This window comes from Apteryx rowi, unplaced genomic scaffold (assembly GCF_003343035.1).
Source record: "Apteryx rowi isolate R43461 unplaced genomic scaffold, aptRow1 scaffold_417, whole genome shotgun sequence".
Classification (NCBI taxonomy): domain Eukaryota; kingdom Metazoa; phylum Chordata; class Aves; order Apterygiformes; family Apterygidae; genus Apteryx; species Apteryx rowi.
In genome coordinates this window covers 603,314-617,981 of record NW_020450655.1, presented here as the reverse complement: position 1 = coordinate 617,981, position 14,668 = coordinate 603,314, and the positions used below count along the sequence as shown (strand labels likewise).

Below are 14,668 nucleotides of genomic sequence, written 5' to 3'. Positions count from 1 at the left end.
TTAAGTCAATATACAAATGCCCAGAAGTAGTTTGGAGGCACGATAACAAATCTTAGTCTGCGAGGCTAAGGGGTAGCACAGATCTCACAACCAGATAGCAAAAGTGGACCAAATTTAGTCCATGGACTAAGTTCTAAATCCAATTAAGATACTTATTTTAAGAGTCAAAGATTTGATGTAAAAAATCTGTCTATATGCCCTCATTTGTCTTGACTAAGTAGTAGAGCAAATGGGTAGAGGAAATGGATCCATTCTGCCCGAGGCTTATATTGTATCCCAAAATTTCTTTGCTAGGTGCATGAATTATTAAACTGTTTAAAAAATAGACATCATACTACTGCTACCAGGTATTTAGTGAAGATTTTGCAGCTTGCCTTCCAGAGAAGATTTGGACCCTGTAATCTGAGTGCTTACACTTCAGAAAGGAGGTGGAATTGAAGAAATGTCATTAAACTCAGGGTTTCCTGTTGGCAAGTTAAAAGCGATATCCTCTTCAGTGTACAGGACTTCAGTTTGCTGTTTAGTGACTGAATTTACTCATGCACTCTGTGGGGAGCCTGAGCAACCAATCTGGATTTTAGAATCTACTCTTTTCAAAAACATCAGAAAAAAAAAAAAAAGGACAGGGAATCTTTCAGGCTGTGAGGTAATATTTAATAGGAATGCTCAAGGAAGATGAGGCAAGAGACAAAAAGTTAAATGAATTCTTTGCATTCATGTTTGCTACCAAGGAGCTTAGACAGATGGCAATAAATGAAATTTTTCTGAGGGAGATAAGTCAGAACAATTGTCTCAAAATTATGTGAATACTGACAGATGACTAAGACCATTTGGCATTGACCTAAGCATTCCCAAGGAAGTATCAGCTGTGATATGTAACCTGGCATCTAGATTGTCCTTGGTAACAGAAAAATGAAAGCTGATAAATGTGACTCCACTGAGAGAGAAAAAAGAAAAAAAGAAAAAAAAAACTTCCCATAAGGATCCAGAGACTAATTAGCTTGATTTCTATAAAAGACAAACTGGTTAACCATAATAAAGGAGAATTAGCAGAGATGGATAAAAGGAAAAGAGTCCAAGAATTTCTAAAGCAAACCACATTTCACAAATCTATTGGAGGATGTGGATAAATTTTCTGTTGTGCATTTCCAAAAATCCTTTGACAAGTCTGTCACTGCAAACTCTTAAAGAAACAAGAAAAAGAAATCTATAAAAGAATACAAGAAGAGGTATTCCTGTGGATTAATAGCTACTTAAAAATGAGGAAAAAAAGCATGGGAGTAAAGAGACAGATATTACTGTGGAGGAAGTTGCCACTAAGGACCACAATGGAAGTATGTTGGGAATTGTTCATTTAAATATATTCATAAATTGTATGGAAAAGGAGTAGATAATGAAATAAAATAGTTTTATTGATAGTAAAATATTACTGAGGATAGTAAAAAACACTAACTAAAAAAGTTTTAAAAGGATCTTGTGATATTAAATATTGATAAGTGAAAATTAATGCAGACAGAGGAATAATCTATGTACATTTCATGATGAGGTCTTAATTAGCTATTGCTGGTCAGAGATTGAAAAAAACCAAAACTTCTATTAATGGAGATGTCCATTGTATTCTATGAGAATGTCACTTAGCATGGTTCGAAAAGGAAAGTGGAGTGCTAGGGAGTATTAGGAAAGGAAGAGAGGAGAAAATAGGAAAACATCAGAAAACATCAGATGCTACAATGTGACTCCATGGCTTGTTTGCACCTTTAATACTGCTTGTAGTTCTAGTCATCCAATCTCACAAAGAATGTACTAAAACTAAAAAGACACTAAAAACAGAAAAAAAGGTCAATGATGGTTGAAACTAGGTAGATATGTGAGTACGTGCTATGATGTGCTCTGAAGTCTGGATCCTCAGCCACCCAGATCAAATATACATTTTGTGACTTAGGTTTCCTTATTACGGGAATAAGGATGTGAGTCTGATTGGTTGTTTCCCTCTCAGCTTGGATCACCTGAGGTAAAATCACCTTGGCGTGGCATGGCATTGCAACACCACTCTGGAGTTTTAATATAATTTCTCAAACGAGAAATGTTGCCAGGGCACTCTGTTTAGATGTAGCTAAAGATATGGACATAATCAAAGATACGGAAAAGCCCCCTATCTCCACAGGAAGAGAGACTAAATAGATTAGGGTTGTTTTTTTTTTGTTTTTTTTTTTTGGATATGGGTGAAAACATGACTACTGGAGAGGCTATAACAGAGACATATGCCATAAATGGCAGGGAAAGGGGAAACAAAAGATTTTATTTCCCTCAATACAAGAATTAAGGTTCATGAAACAAAACTGGGGAGTGGATTTAAAAGCAAACAAAAGGAAATATTTTTCTTTTACAGGTATGTGCTTAAGTATGTAATTAATCCAAGGGATTCTTTGGAGGCCAAACCTATAAATGAATTCAAAGTGCTACTACATAAATTAATGGAAGAAAAGTCCACGAAGGGCTTCTAAACATAAGGAGCCTTTTGCACAATCCTTAGAATCCTTAAAATCACAATTTCCAAAATCTAGAATACACAAAGAAAATAAAATATTTTATATTTATGCCTTTAAACTTTTGCCGTATATACACCCTTCTAATCACTGTCAAAATGATATTTGGTCACTGGTCACAAAGGAACCTTTGTTTGCTCTGAAACCATACAGGTATTTTTATGTTCTATGAGAGCTTAAAAACGAAATAACTTCTAGGTACCTAAACACTTTGCACACTGCATCAATTATCAATAATCTTACCTGAATAAATACCATATATATATATATTTATGGAATTAGTAGCTGCTAAAGCTTTAGTGGATCAGGAGATCCACTCTTAAAGTTTTAGCAAATCTGCTGACCCACCCACCAATGTTATTTTACATTCCTTTATTTTAGAGAATGACTATCATCTGCTCTAAAGTCAACTGCATGAGGCAGCATAATTTTAGGTATAAATTCATATTCAGCAGTGTTCTGTTTATTTCCATAAGAGGTGTGCTATCTATTTGTATTGATAAACATTAAAAAAAAGAAAGATATGAGAAAATTTTAGCTGAGTGATATTTAGTCTAGAAATCTTTTCGTGTTTTACAGGAAAGTTTAATTATGCAAGGGACCAAAGGGTTTGTAGCAACATAGCTTGGAATTTGTGCCCATTTTGCCTCAGATTGTTCTTTAAACAATGCAGAGGATTTTGAAGTGTTGTGTTTAAAAAAAAGAAAAAAAAAGTGAATAGAAAGAGTAAGAATTATGTTTGAATTTGAAGACAAGCTAATGAAAAAACCCAGCTAGACAAGGCTATAAAGTTCTCTTTACCTCCTCCCCATTCACAGTAAAGAACTGCCACTAAGAAATTACTGCATGTTATAGTTAGTTGACAGCATGAGATTATTGGATGGTAACATGCAGAGTCTTGGACAGAGTGAAGCATAATGACTGTTCCTTTCAAATTTGTAATTTCCAAAGCACCAATAAAACAAGAGTATCTGTCAGTTTAATCAATGTAATGTGCAGCATGACAAATGTTTTACAATTTCACTTTAGTCTGAAATTTGTCTTTTGGGATTCACACAGTATGTTAATATACTCTCAGCATTCATTTAACAGTTTTTAAGTGTTCTATCAAAGACAACAACTTAATGTGACAAATTTTCGGTGGCCTTGTATCTTGACAAACCACTTAAGGTCTAATACAGTGGTTATTTTACATTATAATATATACTGTTATTTTGGTGGAAAGGATATAGAATGCACCAGCATTGATCAGATGTCTTTGCATGAATTATTCTATATTCTGAAATACTGGAGAGCAAAAAGTTGTTATCTGCGGGAGGGATAAATTTGTGTTTGGCTATGCTAATTAACTTTTTACCATAACACTCTGTCTTTAGAATTAATCTGGATTTCATAACGTGCTTGAGGAACATAAGTGCTGTCAGAGAGTAATCACCATATTACTTTCTTCAGACCTGCTTGTGGAGTGGAATTCTTTGGAAGCCCCCTTTATGAGAAAAGGTGGTTCTACTCTCAAAATCCTTTTTCTGTTCAAATGTTTTTCCAATTTAGAATACGTTCTCTTCTTTCATGCTAATTAAGACTCTCAGCAATGCTTCAAATTATGTCCAGTGTTAGTTGAATGGTAGATTATAGTTCTGACAATAAAAAATAAATAAAAAAAAGTGTGTGTGAAAAGAAGAGCATGAAATTCAGTATTTTCTGAATATTTTTCCTGTGATGGGCTACTTGCTTTCTGCGATACTCTTATTCATAGGGAAGATATATACTTTTTCAATACAAAAATATGCTATAAATTAATCATGAATGCTAATTTTTTTCATGTCTCAGCTGTGATAATTTTTTAATATTTAGTTGCAGTTAGAATGACCACTAAATCTGAAATACTAATGTAGAGTACCCTTTTTTAAACATTTCACTCCTTAAACAAAACCATAACTGAAACATTCTCCAACAACATATATCATATCTGTAACAGAACACACATGCTTAGAGACAGCTAATGAAAAAAGAAGAAACACTGTTGCTGTGAATCTTTGTAGTGTGGAATGGAGAGTAATAAAATGAGGCATTTTTCCTCTACGATTATACAATTACACGTTGTTCTTTAGATGCATTTTCATTTTAATGGCTACTTATTTTTAATTCAAGTTTTCAGTACAAGAATATAAGGAAAGATTTCACCGTGATGCTTTGACTGAGGTTTCAATTGTCATTTGGAATATTATCTTAATTACAGTATTTATTAGCCATTTATGAAAGTAGAAACTTATATTTTTTTTATATATATATATAGGTAGGTAGGTAGGTAGGTAGGTATGATCTTGCATATGCATTCAGACTTCGTTCTGTGCTGTATTCCATCACATTTCACACCCAAAGCAGGGTCAGTGTTGGTCAGTACATGATTATGCGATTACCAGTGAATTCACAGGTGCTGCTGCAAGAAACAATATTAATGATTAAGTATTCTGTTTCACTCTTGTACTTTTCTATGTAGTATTATAAAATGCAGTATTGTGAATGAGTTATAAAAACAAGGCAATAACCACGCAATCCCTCTGAGTTATTAAAGACCCAAGAGATTATTTTAAGTTTTTTTAAGATTTGGTGCTAATGAGCTCATTAATCAGACAGAGAAATTCATAATAAGAACCAGTATGTAGGAGTGGAAGACAGACAAGTTCGAACAGGAAATTAGACATTCATTTTAATGTTGAGGATGATTACATGTGAAAGCTACTGCAAAAGTGGCAAATTACCATCTCCAAATGTCTTTGAGATGATGCCTTTATMGGAGGTATTCTTCAGTGAATCATATGTTATTAGGTTCAACAGAAGTGTAACTGGGTTAAAATAAAATTGAGAGGGATCCCAGGAGACAGTCCCTTGCTGCCATGGGAAACCGCGTCATATAATCTCTTCCGTAAACTGTATCTTAAGTTATAATACCGGTTCTAATAGACCTGTTCCTTCCTTGTCCCACTAGAAGTCTGTTCTAGAGCTTTGTGCTTTAACAGTAAGAAATAATTTTCTAATTTCCAGCTTTCATTTATTCAGGTTTGGTTTATACAAGCTTGCTTTTAGGTCAACATTGTCCTCCAGCTTAAATTGTTCTTTGACATCTCAGCATGTATTGGTTGTTGCATCCCACTTCACTTTTTTTTCCCCAAAATATAATTCTCTTTGGGAAAAAAAAAAAGTAAAAAAAAAAAAGGTACAGAAACAAAATAAACAAAATAAATCAGAGAAGAAATCATTGTTCTGTCTAGGCCTGCTAAGCAGAGTAAACAAATCTGAGGCCCCATAAGGACGTAAAAACGATGTGCTTACCTTGACATATATGTTTAAAGACTACCCTTATGCTCTTCTGTATCCAAGCTGGGGCTGAGATATGGTTCAGAGACCAAATGACACAAATTGACTCATTTCTCTAGCTGAAGGCTAAAACTCTCCTTAGTTTTGGATTCTGCATAATGAGTGGAGTAAACTCATGGTGCCTGAAACAATTACCTACTGGTTTCATTCATCCACAGGCCTCCAGCACACACCACCCTCAAGCACAGAAAGTTACTTAAGAGCTTGAGACATACTTGTAACCTCTGCTGAGCAACACAATGCCTAACAGTGCTGCTCTGGCTGCTTTTGCCTCTTCTAACCCTTATGTTGCCTTTACTCCCCTTGCTTAAGATGCCATAAGCGGCAACCCCCACTCTTGGCCACGGTCACAAGTGCTCTGATACAGTCTGCTATCAGGGCTGCTTTGATCAGTATGGGCTAGTTCTTGGTGCACTCCCTGCAGGATGTGCATGCACATACGTTCCCATCCTGAGTTTAATGTGTTCATAGATAGTGTTCCAGCAATGGTCAGAAGCTCTGTGTGTTTATAGGCCTCTTAGTGGAAGACGTCCCTCCCCCATATGCCCTAACCACATCATTTTACCCTGGTATTATCCTGCCTGCCCTAAATAGAGATGTAAGTGATGGTCCTCATGTCTTCCTGTCCTGCTGGGATACAAAATAGTTCTGTTCCTCCTCCCACAAGGGTACCAGTTATGGAGTTGTTTGTCTACAGATTAGGGAAGCCACTGTGGTCAGACAGTTAAATTGAATTATGGTTGTGGAGTGGGACAGGAAACTTGTACCAAAGCATAGTCACTGGAGCAGGGTATGGAAGAAAGAAAAGTCATGCTAGGACAATGAGAGAGTATCATGATGACTACTTTCCTGGAGCAATGTCCAGAAAATTTTAGTTATCCAGGTGAGACAGGTTGTATTCCTGCTGTGCAAACAGCACCATTTTAAAAGTGAGAGCAGCTCATATTTTTGATACTTGGAGAGTGCTTTGGGAACAACTTAAACAAGTATAACAAAAACAAGACAGTCACTAGAGCAGGACTCTTGTCCCGGGTTGAGGAGTGCCTTGGACCAAAGTGGAGATGGCTGTATGAGGAGGGACAAAAAAAAATCCTTGAATAAAATCTTCCTTTTGATCTTCCTCTCCATTGTAAACAGTTGAGAAGACCGATACAGATGTCTGTATCTACACTTTGCAGTACTGCACTGATGTGGTAGTTTGCATTGTGAGTCTCCATTTTTGCCACTTTTAGACTTGTCAGTCTGAAATGACACCTCTGGATAAATCGTAGTACTGCTATTTTCTTGAAATTGTGCTGAAAATCCTTCCCACAGCAAATGCATAAGTCTGTGCCAAGTCAAGTCACTAGAACATAAAGGTTCCATTTTTTTAGGTCACCAAGTTGCACCTCCTAGTTCCTTAATACTTTATTTTGGGAGGGGAGACCAACATTAGAAAAAAAGAAGGATGGAGTAATGCCTTTACTTGTCTTGCTTAAAATGCCGTAAGCTGCAACTCCCACTCCTGGGCAGAATCACAAGTGCTCCAGATAAAATAAAAGAAGTGGTTTGTAGGCTACTAGAGTTCTGTTTTTTATACCATGCTGCCAAGAACAAATTATGCATGCAGTGGGATTTAGGACACAGAATATTCATGGTTGATGGGATTCTTGTCCTTTCAGAACAGTGTTGGAAGATTGTTCTGGGCAGGGGGAGCAAGATGTAGTGGTCCTCATCCATTTAGCAAGTTATCTCTGTTTCATGTACAGGCTTCTTGGATCTCTCTAGCTGCCAACAAAAATGTGTGCAGCATGAGTGAGCCAAGATCTTTTGGCAAAACAGAAAACAAACTTTGATCAACTAAATAACTAAATTAACACAGCTAGGTAAACATGCGAGTTTTCGGAACACTAACTTGAAATTTTTCACCAATTTATTATGGTGAACAGTCATAACTGGAAATGTCTATGGCCAATAGGTTGCAAAATGCATATAGGCTGTGAAAATCCCAGAATGCCACAGGATATAGACACTGAATTAGACTGTGATCTTGCTAATTCTGCACAGTCACCTCCTAAAACCCCCCAATTTTGGAATAAATATTTAATTTAAAAATTGCAAGTAAAAAAAAAGGAAGTATTTAGATGATGGTACTCTTTGTCACTGTTATGGAAAATCAGGCTCGCCGGCCTCCATAACAGGGTCCGACCYTAGGTTCCTGCTGAGGCAGAAGTTCGAAGTCAGATTGGAGAGAAATAAAATTTAATGATACACGTGCAGTAATTACAGCTCGAGCTGGGTGCCTCCAAAGAGGGACCCCGAACAAAGAAATCCCTGGGCAATTATACCCTTACARTCTAAATTCCCCACCCCTTAAGCGATAGTTTGGACCAATAGTAATAGTTAGGTCTGGGGTCTTCCCCTTCTTCCTTGGGCCCCTTCATTGTCTCTAGGCAGGCTGCTTCTTATCTTCAAGGTTGGCTACTCCTGCTGTCTGTGTAACTTCTTTATCCCTCCAGCTTGAACCGGCTCTGGGGCCCCCTTTTACTTATCTAAGTAAAAGTTCACAGCCTGGGCCTAAGGCTTCAGCAAATTGAGCTACTAATGCTAAGCAAGTTATGCTAAGCAATTAGTTCTAGAGAGCTTCAGTCCGATATTCTCTAACATCACCTGGAAGTGTCTCTTTAGTTTTCAGTAAGCTGTGTGAGCAAATATCCATAGTCAGTCTCTTCTTTCTTCAGCCTTTCATCTGTTCTCACCAAATAGCAGCAGCTGCTGATCTCTCTTCCCACTGACACAGTTCAGAGGAGCATACAGCCACAAGAACTCTTTCCACTAACTGCCCATCCTTTGAACCTTCCAGCCTTCATATCCCTTTAGCGATGGCCACATCAGGCCAGTATCTGGTACTGSAAGAAACATATAARTATTTGGCCAGATAGAGCTCTCTCTGATGAGATTTGGAATTTGGCTGTTGAGAAAGACCACATTCACGCTAATAAATACTGGTTCTTTGTCTAATGGGAGTTATTGTTCGAGAACTTGAAGAACTCATTCTTCTTAGGCATGAAGATACATGACAAAACAGTCTTTGCATAGGTAGGTAGTTCTTGGTAATGCTGAAAATAGGTGATGCAGTCTTGCTGATACACAGCTGATAGGTAAATGGGCACACAAAGCAAGAGAACTGAATTCTATGTAGCACTACAGCAACCATTTCAGACTGAAATAGTTTGGGCCTTGGCCAAAATCAAAGTTGATATTCAGGTGTTTAGCACTTCAGCAAATAAACTACATGATTTAATGTAGAAATCAGAGGCACGATTTGTTCATTTATTTAAATGTCCTTTTGAAAACTTAGCTTTTTAATCAAAATCGGTATGGGTTTAATATGTTCATTGACACTAGTCCGTTATGATTTAAGGGAAACACTAGTGTACAGATATTTATCTTCAGTATTCTTGTATGCATTTATCATTTTTGCATTGGAAAGGCCACAGCATCAAAATCAATAAAATACAAAACTAAAATGAGACTCCTTCATCCAAAACCAAAATACCTGCTAAGCATTTTAATGCCAAAGCACCTCTTTTATGCTGCAACAGATTCTAAGTGGCACACTCTGAATTTGGCATTCTTTGTTGGCCAAAGAAAGAAATTATTTCATATTTATTATAATATTGAAGAAATTACTCTCAGGCTCTTCCTTACAACTGCATACATGCTAATTAATAAAATCAGTGACATATATGTCAATGAGAACTGATTTTTGCAAAATAATTTCATCCCATGTGAAAAAATGATCATTACAAAACTTGATTTAAAAAATTAGATTCACTAGTATAGGTAGCATCATTAAAAGAATATAGCTAATATAATTCATTTTTATTAAATACCGTGTGGTAATACTTTAATTTCCTTAGATCATTTATGTTCCTGTGACGCACAATTAAGATGCTGAGATACTTGCTTATTTACCTTTAAATATAGACATATTTTGTTTACATGACTTTGATCTGCTACTACTTTATGGTCTAATCCTGTGTGTTGCTGAAAAGGTTTAAAAGTAAAATACCTCTGCCATGGAAAGGCTCCAACCCCCATGACAGCAGTTATTGTATGATCATTTTGAGAAAGTGGAACAGCAACCAAATGAGAGATCACTTTCTCTGAGTGAGTTCAGAGACTTTCATTCGTTCCACTATAAGTTACCTTTTCTAATTTAAAAGCAAAAATCCACTACTTAATTAAAACATTACAATTCTTGCTTGAGGAAAAGGCTAAGCGAATGACCCATGCAGGAGAAGTATTAGTCACAGGCCGGTTCATCTCTTACGAAACACTGAAGTCCAGATCTACAAAGCTCTGTAGGGATTAGACTTGGAAATTGCAGGTCCTGAAAACTCATATACCTTTACAACATAAACCTGGAATTGCCCAGACTCTGTGTGCCTTTATTCTCAAAATTAAAATATCTTGGGCCCTGAGGACCTAAGCATTACTCAAATCACTTCAACAAAGCAGGATCAAATAGCTCAGTGACTACCTTGCACCTTAATTTCAGTAGAATTTATAAAGTTATTCCATTTACCCTGAGAATTTTATCCAGTGGAAAATTAGAAACATCTTTTGTATCAGGCTCCCTAAAATGCAAAAATAAAGACCACTTTTATTTTAAAAGAAAGCCAGAAGAAAAAAAAAAAGTAGCAATATGTCCTGATTTCTCCCTTTGTCTACGGTGGTCAGAATGCTCAATGAGAATGTGAGAGATTTGGGATAAATTCTGTTTAAAGGGAGCTGAAACCTAGAGTACTCTGCCACTGGTAAACCTTGCAGGTAAGAGATACACTGTGTCAGAGAGGTAAAGTGTGAGCAAGTATGAATTCTGTGTTTATCTGTTTTCCATCAAATAGAACCAAAATAGTCCCTAACTTATAAGACAGAGAAGCCTACTTGTCCTCGCCAGTCCAATACATACTTATGCAAAGTGCAACAGCTTCAACATGAATGAGTAGGGAATAGCCTTATTTACCTGTAGTACGGTCACCTGTAGTGGTGGGAGAGGGACTGAGCTGCTGGGCATTCCCTAGCAATGTATAAAGGCACTTATTGTGCTAACTGAAATTCAAAGCTGCATTTTGCGACCAGGGCTGGCTCTCCAAAGGGCAGAAACTGCAATTGTCAGGGCGCCGCGGGGGCCGGGGGCTCCCCGGTGCCAGGGCCGGGGGTGCTGTGGCCGGGCAGGGGCCCGCAGGGCTGCGGCGGGGCTGGAGCCGCTGACAAGTAATGGGTGATTTGACACAATTATCCATTTTATAATCTTGTCATGAGGTATCACACTAGGATTTATATAAAACTAAATGATTTCTGACAGAGGCCTTGGAGTTGAGTGTAAATTAAGTGATCAAATACAAATTTTTCAGTTGCAGCAAAGGTAACTGTGTGTGTAGAATTATTTGTATTGSAAAATCATAGCGTTAGGGAACAATGAAAATCATTAATACGTTATATTGACATTTGCCTTGCTTTATCTCATACAATTTATTTTCTCTTAAAAAGGAGCACAGTCCTTCTGACATTTTTCCACAGGAAAAAATAAAATAGATGATTTCCATTATAAAACAGAAAGCTATTAAAATACACTTAACTGCTCCAAATGAAATGAATCTTAACTTAAAATGTGAGCTGGGAAGTCATGAGGCAGATACATTCCTTAGTCAAGTTAGGAAATGATAATGACTTGAGAGTTTTTAGGTCTGAAAATCAAGAACCTGGGTTTTACTGATGTTATATTTTAGATATATATCAGCTGCAGTTATATAAAGATTTAAAAAAATAGTAGTTTCTGGGATACCCAGCCCTGGGTCGCATGGAAACCAGTGTACTTCAAGGCGTTTAGAACAACGCATTCAGGCTTTTGTGAGGTGCCTGGAGGAGCATCCGGGATCTTTTGGATTCCAGGGTTAGTTGTACTGAACTCAAGCAATTGTCATTTGTCAAGTTTGAGAATTTATTAGAGCTAAGAGGTTATAACAATGCTAAAAGCATAGTAAAGCTAGAAATAGATCAGAACTGGAAATATATATACATATCGGAGCTCTATAGTTCAGTCATGGGTGCATGGTACAACGACTGCTCTCCCCCTTCCCTCGAGGGCCACCCCTCAGGTATAGTTTTCCCCRGATCCCCAAGCAACGGGTGCACGGTATAGCGACCGCTCTTGCCCCTTATGGGCCACCCCTCCGGTATCATTTTCCCCAGTTTCTCCTCACCACATTTTTGACATTGGGTCGTCCTCGCTGACGGGTGGGTCCTTGGGTCCGCAGACCAGCTGACCATGGGTCCAAGTTCACACCAAACTTATGTGGCTTACCAAGGCCACAAGGCTCTAGTCAGTATCAGCGTGGACATCAGGAGGTGACCTCGTGCTCAGCCCAGGGCCCTGCTCGGCGGGTAGCAACRCGACCATTAGCAGCAGGTCATTCTGTGGGGAAGGGCTCCACATCTCCGAGATGTCTATGGTGTGGGTCTGCGGTGCCACTTCTCCTTTGTCTGGACTTGTCAGTCACGGGGTCATTAGAAGGTGTGCCTCCAGGCTGCAGCAACCCCACAGCTTGGTGGCACTGGCTGTGATGCACCTGGGGTTTGTTAACTCTTGGGAGCGCCCCAGAGGAAACCCCTCTTCTATGTATGGGTTGCACCATCCTGAGCCCCACGCTTGCCTGTGTGGTGCCTGTCAACTTTGAAAACTCATATATGTTGTCTGAAAGCTTTGATGGTTTTTGCTTTCAATCTCTGGTTAATCAGTACAGAGGCTGGAATAAGTTATCCTTAAATATATAAGCATATATCCAAATGAAAACACAATTAAAAATGATGAAAGATATCAAACCTAAAATTATTATTCTGAATTCAGAGCTGCTGCTTCAAGTGTAACCCAAAATTAATTAAGTTCTGTGAGTTCATAAATGTGTTCTGCCATCACAATGTTGCACAAGAATATTAGATCATTGGATTAATATACTATTGAAAAGTTTGATGTTGGTCCCAATTAACAAGTAGAGTTATATTTTCTTCATAATGGGATCTAATGTCAATTTAACCAGACTTAATTAAACTTTGGCTTACAAATCATTTTATTGAGAAGTGCAATGAAATTTTCTGAGTTTTATGGCTTTTTAATTAAAATAAATTAAGCCAACTTCTGGTTAAGTGACTGCAAACTTTTTCCACTGTATTTCCAAACTATTACACAACATTCTAGTCAAACAATTTAAACATACTTTAATGGAAGTCAATGGATTAAAACCTCAGACCATAAAAATCTCGTCTTTTAGGTATCGTTTCACATTTAGTCAAGTGATGTTAAAAAAAAAAAAAAAAAGCGGTGTCATCTTTGGCTATAAATATCAATTGTTTAAAGATAACAACATGTCATGGCTAGGTCTGGATTATTCATTTCTTTCTGCAATCCTATATAAAATAATGCACAGCTGTTTTTTAACAGGTTCTTTTAATCAGTAACTTTCAAAGTATATAATGCTAGAGAATTAGAATGATCATCTCCTTGTATTACGGGGAAAAAACACAAAGGACAAAATGTGACTTGCTTGTGCCAGTGTAATTCTGATGTTTTAAGTCTTGGACCATTTTTGTCTGTACCAGCTACATTGTCTCAGTAATACTGCATAAATTCTAGTTCATCTCCTGCTGAACAGTCAGTCTTTCTCCTGGTCCAAACCCAAATAAGCAATTCTAGACAAGCATTAATTTAAATTTTAATATTCTAACAATTGAATTGAGTAAGTGTAGCAGAGGAATTATCCACTTCCCTCAATTTACATGTCCTTCTTTTTAAGACTTTGACTGGCTTTTTGTCATAACTCTTGCCTTTTGTTTTCCTGCTTCTCAGTTTCACTAAGTTTGTCCAAAATGTCCTTGTCAAAAGCATGATTGTTTTTTACCTATCAGATCTTGTAACTCATTTCTCTCTCCAATACTTTTTACTTGTTTCCTATTTGTTTTATATCAAATTTAGATTTTTCTTTTTTCCAAGAGAAGGGTTTTGTGCCTCTTGTTTATACCTATTTCACTCTCCTCCTGCAGTTATATGTGAATGAAAGAATGTGAGCACCCTAAAATAAATAGTTGGAGAAAGAAACCTTGCAGAACTGTGCTTCTCACTTGTTCCCTGTTAGTGTAGGGTAGGTAGTTCAGAAACTGCTTAATTAAGCCCTCAGGATTCAGTCAACTAAATTAGCAATTTTTATTTAGCTTAATATTTTTGTTATTCCTATTTTTATTATAAACTTCAGTATAGTGAGTTTTTAATTGCTGTACATATTTTGTGTGCTAGCTGGGTGGTAACAATCCATTCTAAACAGGTTCAGGAAATAATGCTAAACTCATGGTCTTGAACTTCTTAGCCTTGTACAGAGAAACATCATCCAGTTATTGTTAATGTAACTATATAACTAACAAGCTATTTAGGAAATAGATCAGATAGAAAAAATACAGAAATATAGAATATGAAAAAATATAGAAAAAAGTTTCTGTGTGCATGTAAACATTTATAATATATATTGAATGTGCTCAGGTATGACTGAGTTTATAAAAATTCAAACAGTATGCAAATCTTCACTAGTCTTTATTAATTCTTAGATAACATTTTTTTTCCTTTCCTAGTTACTTAATGAACTCTACCTTTATTGCAAAATATTACAATATAATCTTCCTTTTGTTTTCATGGTCACACATGAATTGCA

The 14,668-nt window shown here is 36.9% G+C and overlaps 1 protein-coding gene across 1 annotated transcript in view; it reads left to right on the top strand.

Moving 5' to 3' along the window:
• The window catches only part of KLHL1 (kelch like family member 1), a 190,842-nt gene that overhangs the window by 64,139 nt on the left and 112,035 nt on the right, over positions 1–14,668 (top strand). The gene's annotated exons all lie outside the window — the stretch shown is intronic.